Here is a 14,582-nt window from a genome sequence, read left to right as displayed (position 1 = left end):
TAAGTAACCCCTTATATAATAAAGAAATCACAGCTGGAGGGCTTCACTTTGTTATCCCAGTTGTGTTTTCCCTGCGTTGGCTGAAAGTGAAGTAGAAAGCCACTGTCTTACTATGGACCATTTTTACTAGTTAAAAGAAAAGGGGGGGGGGGCGGGGAAGGGGGGTGAGCATCTTATCTGAGGCAGTCCAAACAGGGATTGTGGAACAAGGCTATCACATTCTGCTAGTTGAAAAGGAGCTCTTATTGTTACTGAAACGAATCATTACTTATTTGTACAGAGCAAGTACCTAAGAGCCCCAGTTACGAACTCTGGCCTGTACTGTACTAGATAGACACTGTACAAAGGGAAGACAGGCACAGCATCAGGCACAGCATCATTAAGCATCAGGCACAGCATCTCAGATAAATCATGTCTCAACAGAAGCTGAAGTAGCTGACCACTTTAAGATCGTACCATATGAAAAGGGACTAGATGTTGCTAAACATCTTTTAACAAAAACATATAAGCAGTCACAGGGACTGGCTCTGAGATCACGATGACACAACAATATGATGCACGCACTCTATTCCAAACAAATGAAAAGTCTCTGGAACAAGGAGTCTTTTGGCAAACTACAGATAAGAGTCATTTTGGTTCTAACACGATCAGCTACAAATTCCAGTATGCTTCAGATGATCTCCGGTTAAGATATGAGCAAATGTGGGAGCACTGTAGTCATGAAATAACGAAGAGTAATTCTAGTCGGCTTTTATACTTATCTTCCTGAAGAAACTTACTGAAGGGGAGATTTAGACAAAAAGAAAGACTTTCCAGTCCCCTTCAAGGCCGCAGCTCAAATGTGCCGTCTCTGTGCTGGGGCCATTCACATCAACATGCACTCCTTTCCAGGAAGCATTATTGCCCTCTTGTTCCTGACCTCCTGACTGCTGGGCTCCTTCCTGTGCCAGTTTTCTCTTCTACTCTCCTGTCCAAGAATCCTGCTTTTCTGATCATTAAAAACTTTCTTCTAGTTCTCAGGCTGAACGTGTTATCAATTGTCTATGCCTTTAGTCTTATGCCACTGACATCTTCTCAGCTCTCCTTTTCCCTGGAATTACCTCTGCTGCATCTAGAGAGAATCCCATCCTCTCTTCTGCCTCCTCCTACTTCTTCTTCTGGTAGCCTAAAGAAAGGCTTTCCCATGTACCAGTCTGCCCAGTCATCCTGCCATTTCATGCTGATCAGAAATATAAGTCTACTCCAGGCAAGGTCTCACCAGTACAATGGCATTAATACTTCCCAGCTTCACCTTGCCTGACATTGTAGAACTGTATGTGCCTCTTTCACAGCTGTACTATAACAATAGCTCATATTCCTGGTCACAAAAAGTTCTTTCCCTTCCTCAAAATATTTAACAGAAAAAAGAATGTTTAACATCCTGTCAAACAGGGCAGTGAGATGCAGCAGCTCTGATGCAATTGGTGATTCACAGAATGATCTATCCTCTACTAAGGCAACTTCCAGTGGTTACCTTGCATTGCAGCAAGTGAAGCACCTTGGGAGGAGAAAGTAGGCCCTGAAGCAGCATCCCAGGTCGCAGGGTGTCCAGAGCTGTTGTCCCTCTTATCAGGGCCAGGCTCCCGTTTAGAATATGCTTCAGCTGGTGCATGCCCAGGTTTTGCACAGTATGAAGTCAGAGCAGGTATCCAGCTCTCACAGTATGGAAGTGCTCATCTGGCAATATAGAGGGGCCTAGAAGTCTCATCTTAAATTGGCCCTGAAATTTTTCAGCAGCGCAGCTGTAGTGGAATCCCTCGCATAAGAAAATCTATAAAGAGTATGTGATTCCTTTTTAAAAATGTGTATTAGTCATCTAAGCAAAGTCACATACGGATCAATAGAAAACAAAAGTAGGTTTGTACTTGCCTATATATATAGATTATATACTAATGTGTCGTTCTTAATCAATGGGGGAGAGACCATGAAAAAAAAAAAGGCACAGCAGTAAACCAGGAAGTAAATTGTTCATTTATTCCTCTTAGAAATAGATTCAAAACAGCCTGCCTTTTAATCTTACTTTTAATAAGAAAAACGAATGCTAGCAGTATATGCTGTCTGTTATTCAAAATCAAGACTTAAAAAACACACGTGTATATATGTGTTTTGGATACCCCTTACTGCTTCCAACGAACAAAACAAATTATAGCCTCCGTCAGCTGAAAGATGGGTACCTTGTTCATTTAAGGGCTATTTTAAAATCCTTTAGTTTCTGAACAGATGTACAAAAATTGGCATAGCTGGTCACAGCAAAATTTCTCTTTCTACTGGGTTGCTGTGTGGCATAATGGTCATAATAGCACCTCACCTGTTAGTCAACAGGGCACATCTACGCTGCAGAAATCCCCACCTATAGGCAGCAAAAGAAAATAAAAGCAATCTGGTTCTGAATCTTCCAAAGTTGAAGGAGAAATAATGGCTACAGATGTGTAGGCTGAAGTCGACTCATAATTGCCTTTCAGTTCCACTGGTGCCTGGAGGTCTGCAAACACCTGGGAGTGGAAGGAAATGGAAAGGAGACCCCTCAAACTCCAATATTTCTTCGAAAGGCAAATTGCCATTGGGTAGGGTCCCAGAAAGAGAACTTTGCTCCAGGGACTATGGTGGGGAGAGGCTTCTAGAAGTTGTAGAAGCTGTAAAAGATTTTATATTTCACTTCTTAGAATGGAGAACTTACTGAGCAGGATTTAAGTTTCTCGGCTCCATGTGCATTCTCTGGACCTTGTGTTAAACATTGAGAGCAAAACAGCAGCTACCCAACTCTGTTTTCTCCTGCAAACCCTTAGTCTATGAGAGTCACTTTTGTTTTCCTTTTTCTGACTGACCATTTTGTATAGTGTTATCTCCCATTTTTTACTTACATTCCCCTGATTGTTTCACAGGGCAGCATGTAAACCTTGCACACAAATAGCTGAATTATGTAAATTAGATGGCACAATTATAGTCTAGCTCTTCTACTTACATGTTATAGAAAAGAAAATTGTCTTCAGCTGGAAACACTGTTCAAAACTCTCATATATTTAAATGTTTTGGTTTTTTTAGCTAGCACGTTAATTGTTTTGTGGCCAAGGACACAACTAACTTTAATGTGGATTTCTGCTTAGGCTGTTTCTTGGGCCGTTTTAAGTCAGCAGGCATTACCAGTCTCTATCAATAGTGTTAGCTGTTTTTTTAAAAAAACAAATATCGTAAAAGTGCATTTTCAGATTTCAGTTTCATGTCTGTCTCAAGGTTCAATGGTAGCCTTTTTGATAATTTGTTGTGAAGTACTGAACTTTATGCTAAACAAATTTATGCAAAGCCACCTCCAAAGTCTGAACTCTGGCAGTAATCACAGAGCTGTAATAGTAGAAACTGCATGAATAAATTTGCTGAATTCTGCAATGGCCTTATTGCATTTGTTTCAGACATTGACCACAAGTAAGGACACAGCAGTTTCCTTTCAAAGAGATTTGGGTTCTTTTTTTCCTAATTATAATAATTAAATGGTACTTAATTACAAGGCTTTAAGTGAGTCTTTGCTACATCACATTAACTGATTCATTTGGATTATCACATATTGTTTCCATCTATGATATCATTCATAGTAGGAGCAGGCTTTGCTCCTGAATTTTAGTATGCCATATATAGCTGCACACGCCAAGAAGCTGCTGCACACACCAAGAAGCTGCTGAGTAAACACCACCTAGCTAGTAAATGCTACTATAAACGGTGTTCTTCAGGGTTCATTACATAACCTGCCACACGGGTAGCATTCTTATACTTTTTATCTTTTCCATTTGTACCTGAGCTACATTTAATAATTTTACTAGAGTCTGTAGTTATAAACATTATTTTAAAACCAGTTTTACATTTAAATATATATATTTAAGTATAGACATGTCTTTACCTTCAGCTGTGCACTAAGAAATATTATCAACTTTTTTTTTCCTTAGAGGCTTGGTGCCAATATGTTTTAATGTGTCTTAAGTTTTAAGACTTAAGAAATGTTCCATTTGTAGCAATAGGCTTCAGACTTTTTTAAAATGCTGTTTCTCTGTGGAATCTTGCAAAAGATTCTCCTGCGTATAAGAGGAAGAAAATCCAAGTCTCCCTCAGTTGAAAGGCTGCTTCCCTCGAGAGCAAAAGCACCTCATCTTCTCCCTCTCCCCCACCATAAAACCTAAAGACGGACTCTACCTTTGCCTGAGGCCTACCAGTGTTGAAGTCAGTATTTCTGGGTGAACTCCATGTACCATCCCAGGCATGGGATTCTGTAATAATTGGGAACTAGCTAACTGCATATATTTGTCAATGCAACTAAACTACGCCTTTCTCTTCTTTATGAAAAGTGCTAAGATACGTCTTTTAATATCTGTATTTCAGATGAAATCTACAAAAACCAATATATCAAAGTTTAAAAAACTATGGCATATTGGTAATGAGCAAAGACTGCTAGGAAAAGGATATGTTCTATCCTTTAAGTCTAGTTGTGATTAGAGTTCGTAAAAGTGGGAAGGAGATGAATGATAAATATCATAGGAAAAGTATAAATATGATTAGGGTTTTTGATGATCAAAGTGCTTTCTTGAAAAGTCCGTTGTCAAGTTTTGACACTGTGTCACAACTCTTTCTGTATCACTCCCGAGGTAAAAATAAAATATTGGTGATTTTTTGGAGATACGAACAAAATTATCATTTTTGCTTTGGGCAAATCTAGAATCTAGAAACATTGCTGTTTATTAGGAGTCTTTCCCTTAAAAATATATACCATAACTATATAGATTTAGTGCTCATTACTGCAGTCAAAATGTAATCTGCACATACTGAATTGCCTCCGGCTAGCAAATACACTTCTAGGGTACATAATGTTTAAAACAGGAAGCATGGGAACAAGTGCATACTTCTAGCAAAAGAATTTTAAAGGAAAAGCCCCTGTCAGTCACTAACAAACATATTGATAAATTGAAAAGAGAGATGTAGTATCTACAATAAGACTGAGAGATTTACAGTGTGATTTCTAATAAAAATCAAAAACAACTTACTAAAAATGTCTCTAGTCCATGTACCCACTTACTAAGAAATCCATCAATTGACTATGCTTTTAATAAAGCAAAAGACTTGATGATTAAGAACTGAAGTTTGTAAAGATTTTTACTTTCAGCTGAGTGACAGACTTTTCGTCTGAATCTGGTCGAGGTAAGCACTTTGTGTCTCATTTTAGCAGCTATACTGTGGATCTGGTGAAAAATCCTTTTCTTCTGCCAAGTGCTTTGAGATTTTCAGATGAAAAGTGTTAACAAATAAATATATCTGTATTTATGAGGATTCAGCCTTAAATAATGGATGGTTTCATACCTCACAAAGACTTTCTTTGAAACTTATTGCACAATACAAAACAATAGAGGCCAATCTTCCTGTAGTGTGGTCCTTTTAAGAGTGCAAGCCTTCAGCCATTGTTACAAACTTTTTTTTTTAATTATGTAATTAGCAGGACTAGGTGCCAGAAATATGTTTGTATGCCCTGATCATTTCAGAAAAGCCTCTTCTGTTTTGCCTGCTTGTGATATGAACCTGATTAGATCATCTCTAAATATTATTCGTTAAGACTGAAGAACAAACTCCAAAAATATGAGGGTTATTTCTAACCTCATTTAGGTTAGAGGATTAACTAGGGGAAAAGGGAGTGAATATAGTGTATCTATTGTCACTTATGGAGGTGTCTCTTCATTCTCCAATGTTCAGTTTTGTAAGCTTAACTGACAATTCCCGTTCTTAGATGATCATTTAGATGTATCTAAAAACTTTTTTTTAAAAACTATGTGACCTTCATGAATGCTCATTATGCGCAAACTACGCATTCTACAGACTAACATTTTAATGCAGTTTGAATACAGTATCCACTGCTATTGGACTGAAGGTTACAGGAGAAAAGTAGTAGATGATGTTGGAGTGTTTTCTGCTCTTAATTATGTAATATATTCCAGCCACTGATCTGATACAGCAGAATCTGGGGGTGATCATCTTCAGGGTTTGCTCTATAAGGCAATATTGAATTGAAATAACTTTCCTTCACAAACTCTCTGCGAGAAGTTTAGAGCTATATTGGGTATGACCTCACTTAACTTGTTTTCAAACTGCTAGTGATCAGTTTTATTTTCATGATTCATGTGCAGTAATGGCTTTTTGGCATAACATAAGAGGAGGCAATTGATTACTTCCTGCTGAACATGGGCTGCTTTTGAACGTCTAGATAAAGTTCTCAAGTGGCAGAAGAGTGATAGTTTTGTCCTCTAGCAAATCTCTTAGATTCCACAGGTGGCTAACATCCAGAATAAATGAAAATACCTATAACCATTGATATTGAAAACCATCTCTTATTCTATTCATCCTCTCAAACTTTTGACATCCCTATCCCTTTCTTTTGACTTCTTATCTTTTCCAACTCTAGACAGGAAGGTCCTGAGAGAATTCATCTACATATTTACCTCTGTGATTTTCTTTCTCTTTGAACAAGAGAAGAGCTGAACATTCTCTAGTTCACCCTACAAACGTTATCACCTCAGAGCTGCATCAAGGGTAGTTCTATCGCCTGAATGCATTCGCTGAATGTGCCAAGACACAGAAATAATAGAGCATAAATGAGCACCCTAAAGGTCATCATGCTAGCCATAGTTATGAATATTTAAAAAAAATTCAGGCCGTCTTCTCAGACCTGAAAAAAGCAATTATTATTACTGTCTATTATCCAGTTGCATTAAGGCAATTGAAAAATGGGTACATTTCTGTTTGTTTTAATAAATATGTACTAAAATGCTCAAAGGGGAGATGGCTTTAACCTAGAGCCATTACTATGTAGATGGTTTGTTTTTCAAATTTAATTGATATGCCTTCCCTTTAGGATGGGTGGACATTAAAGGCATCTTCAGTTACTAACATTTCTGGCAAATATAAATGCTTTTTTACGTTTATCTTTACAAACAGCTAATATGAAGGCAATCTATTTCCTAATGCTCTGTTCACTTCATCTGTTAGAACTCTGTTAAGTACTAACAGCATCACAGCAAATAAGGAACTCAGCTTCTGAGAGATAATATTGTTTATTGTATTGACAAATGCATAGGCTTTATGAATAGGCTTTTGTATTACTGTATAACAGCAAAAAACATCTTGTCAAAGGTCTTCTGAATTTTATGCCTGACACCCAAAACAGGTAAGTATTAGGGCAATTGGAATGACAGGCTCATTAGCATTTTGAGAGTCTTAGAAATGGAGTAAAGCGGTAACACGGAGACATCGTCAACTTGTTTCAAAGGACACTTTACTCATATGAACAATAACTGAAAACATATGGACTTCAGCTGAAAATGTCTCAGGGATGAAAGAACTGCATTCTCTACGTCTTGCCAAGTTATGTTTGATGGAGGGTCTGTCTGCCTTTGAAAATCTCAGATCCTGGGAATAAATTCAACCCTGTTTCAAATCATTTAATGCAGTGAGGCACTCTGTGTGGCTGTTCTGACAAGCAGCCAGAATCCAAAGGCTTTCCAATGATCCCATACCTCCTTTCTCTCAGGATGCCCTGCCGCTTTGCCTGGGAGGCCAAGTACAATACCTTGTTAGGCTAGCTTTCAGCCAGGCAAGTGCTCCTTCTTTCTAACATGCAAGTAAACTTTCCATCTGCTTTGTGCCATCAGAAGGGTGCGTAGCTAGACTATACCCTGCAGGCTAAATTCTCAAGATGCCAGCTGAAACCTATTAAATTGTTTTTACATGCCCCATTTGTAAATGGCTGTGTATGAACTAAATGCATGTTGCCATACATCCATTAAATGGCCAGACCATTTTGTCTAAACTGGCCAAGGAATGCACCAGGGCATCTGGATGTTTGAATAGCACTGGAAATGTACTATCATAAAATATGTTTCTATAATTCTTTAATTGTAACCTTTCTCTTTAGAGTAAGCTAAACTGTTAAATTATTGTTAATTACAATTTAAAGACATTATTGCCAATATAAATCTGACCTTTCATTCTGTAGACAGTATCTCACCAAGCAATTACCTTTTCTCAGCGCATCTAGTATTGATAAGGAGATATGCTTGTTGCCTAGTTGCCTTTCTGAAAGATAGGATTAATGACAAGAAGTCTGTTTTGCAATGCTTCACCTAACACTGAATTGTTGGTCAATAAAGGCCAACAAATTAGATTTGAATTTTATAGAATTAATCTCTAATGCCTCATATTAACTGTGTTATCAGATCAGTTCCCAGCTGTCTTGTTCTGATTGCTCTGAAGTTTCTGCTGTGGAAAAATACATGACGGTATTGTGAAGTGATCTTTATTTATTTATTTATCTATTTTTAGTGGTGGAAGAGGTGTTTCTCTCTGTGTTCTTCTTTAAATCATTTTCCCCTGTGCAGTTGCAGGACTTACCCAGATTTCTTTGTAAGGCTTCTGCAAAGACTCTCTGCATATTTTACAAAGAAATATGACTATTGCAACTTTCCTTAGAGGAGCTTTCCTTGTTACTGCAGTAAGTCTGTTGAAAACATGTAAAATGCAACAAAGCAATTTGCTCAAAGAAGTTATGACTGTTAACTGTTTGGTGCAACTAGTGAGAGATACCTGTTCAATATGACACGTTTCTAGTATTAGAAATTTGCCTTTTTTTTTTTCCTGGGAATATCTGTAAGCTGCTGCGGTCTCTTTGGATATCCCAGCTCTCCCTGGCCCTACTGTTTTGGTAGGGAGAGATACTTAGGTGCCTCACGTGTCTAACTGTACTACATTCTAGGACTAATATTTTTCCTTTTATGATTGCCCAGCCTGGAAAAGACATAGCAATTAGAAGAATGCAGTACCTAATTCATTCAAATGAGAGAGTGCTATCTATGTCTACCTTCTCAAAATTGTGTATAGTCTTCTAAAGAAGATTTCAGAAATTGTGAACTATCATCTGTCATGCAAGTAATGTGTCATGTACCTGGCCTGGCACTGAACAGAGGATATGACCATGTTCAGAAGTTTGCTAATCTCTTTAAAAAGGTCTCTTTCAAAAAAAAACCCCAAACTCTGTATTTATTGTTCTTTTATTGGCTGTCCTTGCAATGAAAATATAATCAATCAAAGTACTGAACTGAATATAATATTGAGATAAATCCCACTGTTTTCAGGTTTGCTTCACTGGGATACTCACTGAGCAAGATACCTCTTAGTATTACTGAAAAGTCACTCCAGATCCTTTCCTAGCTTTTACAGAAATAATCAAAATCACTGGATCAGATTCTTTATCACAATTTTTTTTATAAAACATTTTTCCTTGGGTAGGCCCTCCAGCATAAAAAAAGGAAATCACTTGGCGCTTAGCTTATTAAATGGGTCAGTGAAGACATTTAATTTTATCAGTTATTATTTATGTTTGAAATATATCTTGATGCCACTGAGGCCAAAGATCAAAATCTTCCTGGAATTTGAGAAATGTTGAAATTCAGCTGTCGAGCATCTTGAATGATCTCGGAGACTTTTGAAAATTCCATTTGATGTTAAACCAATGGGCAGGAGAAACCTCCACCGACTCCCAGAAGCATTTTGGCATCTCACTTACTATAGACTTTGAGACCTGTGGCGTTTTATCATGATCTTGATTTCCAAAGAGCTTTACAAAAGGATAATCATATACTTATTATGTTTCAGGCAGGAAAAGCACATTATCTGCTCTGGAATAGTAAACCGTTTTCTTGATGTCAGTCCCCAGTTAATGAAAGTCAGAAGATAATTGTAACAGTAGTTTCTCCTATGTATTTTTTACTGTTCAGAAACCTCTGGCGAGGATCTCTTGGAATAGAAAGAAGACTGATGGGGTGCAAAGCCTACCAAAAGATAACATTGGCTGTATGAAAAGAAAGCCTATTCACAGGCTCATAATGTGGCTCAGTTGATTAGATTACAGGCACAACATATCATTCAGGATCAGAATAAAAGTAAATAGATAAAACAACAATCATTTTGGAAGCTGTTAACATGCAGCAAATTAAATTGACCAAAACAAATCATAATACAGAACATGTTGAAATTTGGACGATGAAGTGACACTTAGCATTTGTAAGCCATCGGTGTCGTACAGCACAGCGTGTGCAAACTATACTATCTAACTGATACAGTGCACAATCAGCTTTTATCACAACTGTCCAAGATATTTTTCCCTTAACATTGTTCAAATTTTTAGTGACATTTAGGGGAAAATGTAATAATTTGAAAGAAAATGTCAATTTTTGTTAAAAATTGTTTTTCATAAAAATGTAAACCACCTCCACTCTACGTTGGACCTGCCTCTCTTTCATTTCTATACCTCATTCCAAGTGACTTACCCTATATGCTCTTTGGAACAGTGATTTATTTTGTGTATCTCTATAACACTGGATCCTAACAACCATAGTTACCTTTTTATTATTTCAGTGATTATATTATGCTAAGGGTTAGCCACCTGTTCACAAGTAGGGTAGAGGCAGATTTAAATCCCCTATCAAATATGCTTGAGATTTTTTCAGCTGAAATGTTAAACAATTTCATTCCTGTTTTTAACTGGAATAATGAGAAAAGAAAGAGGTTCTCTGGCCACAAAAATAGATCATAGCTATAATTCTTTTTATTTTTCTCTCACATTGTTTTGGTATTTATATTTTCTTTTTTTACGTAGTACAACAGTTCTCCCTAAATTAAGGGTTGACAGCTTAATTATATGTGATTGAAATGCTTATATGAGTGCGTCAGTACCAGAATGCAGACTATAAATGTTACTCTTTTGCATTTGCACAGTTTTGCAGGTAGAGGTAGGGGGAAGGACACACTTCAGTTTCAGAGAATCTGACAGATTTCTGCAGTAAAGAAATGTAAGTTGGAGTCTTCCTGCACTGAAGTCAAAAATGTCACTGGTAAAGTAGACTACCAGGAAACCTCTTCACCCAATGAAGCCTCTCCAAACTTGAGTTACTCTGTGCATTATGTCTTATGAATGAAAGTAAATTGACCCCAAATAAATGGGCATGCAATAAACGTGGGTAACGCAGGGAGGCACAAGCAAATCGCTTTTTTCCCTATAAATTTTAGTAGTTACAAATTAGAGTGGACAGAAAAACATATGCATTATTCCTTTGGCAGGTTCTGGAAGCAGCTTGCTAATTTCTGAAATATAAACCAAACTAACCACAAAACTGACTGTAGCATTTCCAAGAAACTGTGAACAGCAAATGCAAATAATTACAGCCTCAAGGAAGAAATTGGCCAATGGGTCTATCTGCCCAAAAGGATAGCAGCAAACAACTTCCAACTTTATTGACCAAGTTCCATTTGAACCTGTTTGGCTCCTACCTTGCCATACATTCATGCTGTCCACCTGTATCTGTTCAGAGGTTCATAACTTTTTTAGATCAGGTTTGTGAGCAGGAGGGTTTGCCATGAAGACTTTTCTCAAGTATCTGGAATGCCGTCAATGCTAGACAAATGATAGAAACAATAGCAGTAAATAAAATGCTTTTGCTGAAGGAGAAATGCCACTTCAGAGAAGTGCTCTAATGCTTTTTGTAACATGCTTTGTAACATGCTTTGTAACATCTACAGATCTTTTCTCAATGTTATGGTTTTAAATCTCTAAATTACTTTTGGAAATGGGATGCTATGATTCTGAGGGGGTTCCTAATACTTCGTTGTTTTAAATTGCACCAAGGTCTACTTTAAAATTAATTAATGTACCTAATGCAACTAGGTCGCTGTCACAGAGTTATAGGGACGAAGTTCAGTAACAAAGTTGATTTGAATGCTCCGTCCACTCTGTTGAAGGCATGTCACTCCTTATCCATCTGATATTGCAGATGTGATAATGTTCATGACATAAGCTGTCCTCTCCTTGCAGCAAAGCAGCTAACACCAAAATGTTAGGTCTTGTTCCTTGTGATAAATGCAGTAGTCTGTACAGAATTAAGTAACTGCTCTAAGTTGCGAAGATTTTCATGCTTTTAAAGTCTCTCAAGAGGCCTGGAACAAATTTTGGTACCCCATTTGACCTTTCTCCTAGCCATCATAAACAAAAGAATGAAAGATGTCCCTTTCTCCGCAAATGAAGGGCAGATTTATGTTATTAATGTTTCCTACTAAAGGTGAAAAATATCAACATGTAGAGCTGCTACAGTATAATTGGCTACACAAATTATAAGACTACTCAAAGTATGTGTTTTACAAAAAAGGATGTTAAAAAGACTGTCATTGTAGGTGACATAGCTAAAGGCTGGTTTAAAATTTGAATGAAACCCAATTTTTAGCATTAAAGAGATTTCTGAACAAAACGGCTCTTCTAACAAAAAAATTACTCAAGCATTTGTTTAAAAAAAAAAAAAAACAGACTCTAACCCAAAATGCTCAGTTGTCAAACGGTGTTTTGGATTTCTTTTTACAAGAATATTTTCTTCTCAGAAATACCATCACCACCACCCACCTACTGTATAAACCACTGCATGCATAAAATTAATACATCTGTGCTTCAGCCTGTTTTGACTAAAATCTGTAGCAGTGTTCTGAACTCCTGACGTCAAGAAAGACGTTCGGGAAGAAGCTGTAGTTTTAGAGTTTACAATTCCTGTGGTTTTATAATGACTGATTGAACTTTCTTTTGGGGAACAGGGGAAAAACCTGATAAAAGGCTGCTAATTCATCGGTCTTCCTAATTCAGTATAGTTGCTGCATCTTCTTACTCTCAGTGGGATGAAGGCAGCAAGGAAGGACCCGGGGGTGGGGGGGCAGGGCATTTTCTGTCTGTTAGCAGGTAGAGGTGAGACTCCCTTTTACTATAATATAGCAAAGGCCAATTTGTTCTAGGATTAAGTGAATAGAAATTTCTATGTGATTAAATTTCATTCATCACATGACTGGATAGCAGCTGACTATCTGAAGGATGTTATAATATCAAACAAAATTCCTCTTCTTGCGCATCCCTTTCTTTCAGCTGCATGCCAAAACCAGAACTATTTTTACATATGCTTCCTAAACTCTCTGTATGGAAGAAACACTCCTTCAATGTGTTTACTTGCCAGTAGGTCTAAAGTACAGCCTGTGGGTAAGGTTTGATTCAATATAAGAAAATACAAAAATATTCCCTGTTTTTTTTTTTTTTCATTCCAAATTCATTTAATTATAAGTTTCAAAGTAGTTGGAACTGAATCTGAATTCAGGGGAAAAATATATCTTTTTCCTGAAGCAAGATACAACTAAATTATTAGGTGAGTATTTTGGATTTCTGGTTGCTTTAAAGCTGGTACGCTTCACATGACAACTGCCACTATAAATACAAATATATTTAACAGAAGCTTCTTACAGAGGTCTGGCCAGCAGCTTATTCTGCCTTTATTTCCATTGTGTATGGGGATTCAAAAACCTCAAAAGTATTTCCCACCAAATATTAGTTATATGACTAAGACAGCAGAAACTTAAGAATTAAAATCTTTTTCCAGTACATGCAAAGACGTAAGCATGGGTAAACGTAGGCCGGGGAGGAGTCGGGGAGAACATACCGGATGAGAGGTTTCCCTGAAGACTGAGATAAACACGTATGTCAAAAACGATGCTGTTCCAGAAAAACTCCTGAAAAGATATTAAGAGAAATGGTCTGCTGACGTTATTTTCTCAAGTCAATCTCTAGTAAAGCAGGGCTTATTTATTTATTTTCTTTTCAATGAGCACTAGAAACTTAGTTTGTATGCAGTCCTTACAGGAATACAGGTGTAATACACAACCTGACAGGGTTTATTTTATTTCACAAGTGTCCAAAGTAGCTTCCTAGCCTATTTTAAACCGGGAAGCGCTTCACACCACTCCTCTGCCGGCTCACTCATCGGCTTACCCTTGCGGAGAGCAGCCGGCGGCGGCCGCCAGACCCGCCGCCACCTCGAGCAGGGCGACCAGGCGCCTTCCCGGCGCGGCGCCACCTCAGCGCCCCGCGCCGGCGGCAGCGCCTCCCCGCCGCAGCCGGTCCCAGCCGGTCCCGGCCGGTTCCGGCCGGCGCCGACCGCCCCTCTCCCGCCAAAACTGCCGCCGGCCGCCGTGGGGCGCTGCCTGCCTGCCGCGCCCGTGGCTAAGCCGCCCCGGCGGGGACACCGAGGAGCCAGGAGCGGGAGGAAGAAAGCAGTGAGTGAAAAGACTATGGGAAGGAAGCCGGTGAGTTTGCAGTGAGAGTCTGCTGCGCTGCCGCGCTCGGCGGGGGTCGGGACAGGCTGTGTGGAGAGCGCGAGGGAAGCGGAGAGTAGGAGGAGCGAGGAGAGTTGCCTCTTGGTTATCGTCTTGTTGTTACCCGAATCAGCAGCCGGGAGTTTGTGTTAATTGGCAAGAGATGAGGTAAAAATTCCCGGAGTTGAAGCTGTTTTGCCTGCGACGCTCACCCGGGACCGTGAGGAGAAAGGGGAGTAAAGGCAGAGCGTCGAGCAGGGCCGAGCCTGGCAGGCCGTGGTGCTGGCAGGGCCCGTCGCGCGCGTCCCCACAGTGTGGCGCGGTGGCAGCCCGCGCACGGGGCTTTCGGT

At 38.8% G+C, this 14,582-nt stretch overlaps 1 long non-coding RNA gene across 2 annotated transcripts; it reads right to left on the bottom strand.

Moving 5' to 3' along the window:
• Positions 1-2,177: 2,177 nt before the first annotated feature.
• Positions 2,178-14,032, bottom strand: LOC138068029 (uncharacterized). Of its 2 annotated transcripts, none has more exons than XR_011142551.1 (4): positions 13,910-13,987; positions 13,581-13,650; positions 11,389-11,512; positions 2,178-2,531 (listed from the first exon to the last, which is right to left on the bottom strand). It is a non-coding gene; the product is annotated as an uncharacterized lncRNA (long non-coding RNA). The 2 variants fall into 2 exon arrangements; XR_011142550.1 differs by lacking the exon at positions 2,178-2,531 and adding an exon at positions 9,100-9,890 and having other exon boundaries at positions 13,910-14,032.
• Positions 14,033-14,582: the final 550 nt, after the last annotated feature.

The sequence above is a fragment of the Struthio camelus genome, chromosome 8, assembly GCF_040807025.1.
Source record: "Struthio camelus isolate bStrCam1 chromosome 8, bStrCam1.hap1, whole genome shotgun sequence".
Lineage (NCBI taxonomy): Eukaryota > Metazoa > Chordata > Aves > Struthioniformes > Struthionidae > Struthio > Struthio camelus.
Note: the sequence above shows the minus strand (reverse complement) of the source record. Positions and strands in the feature narration are given on the sequence as shown.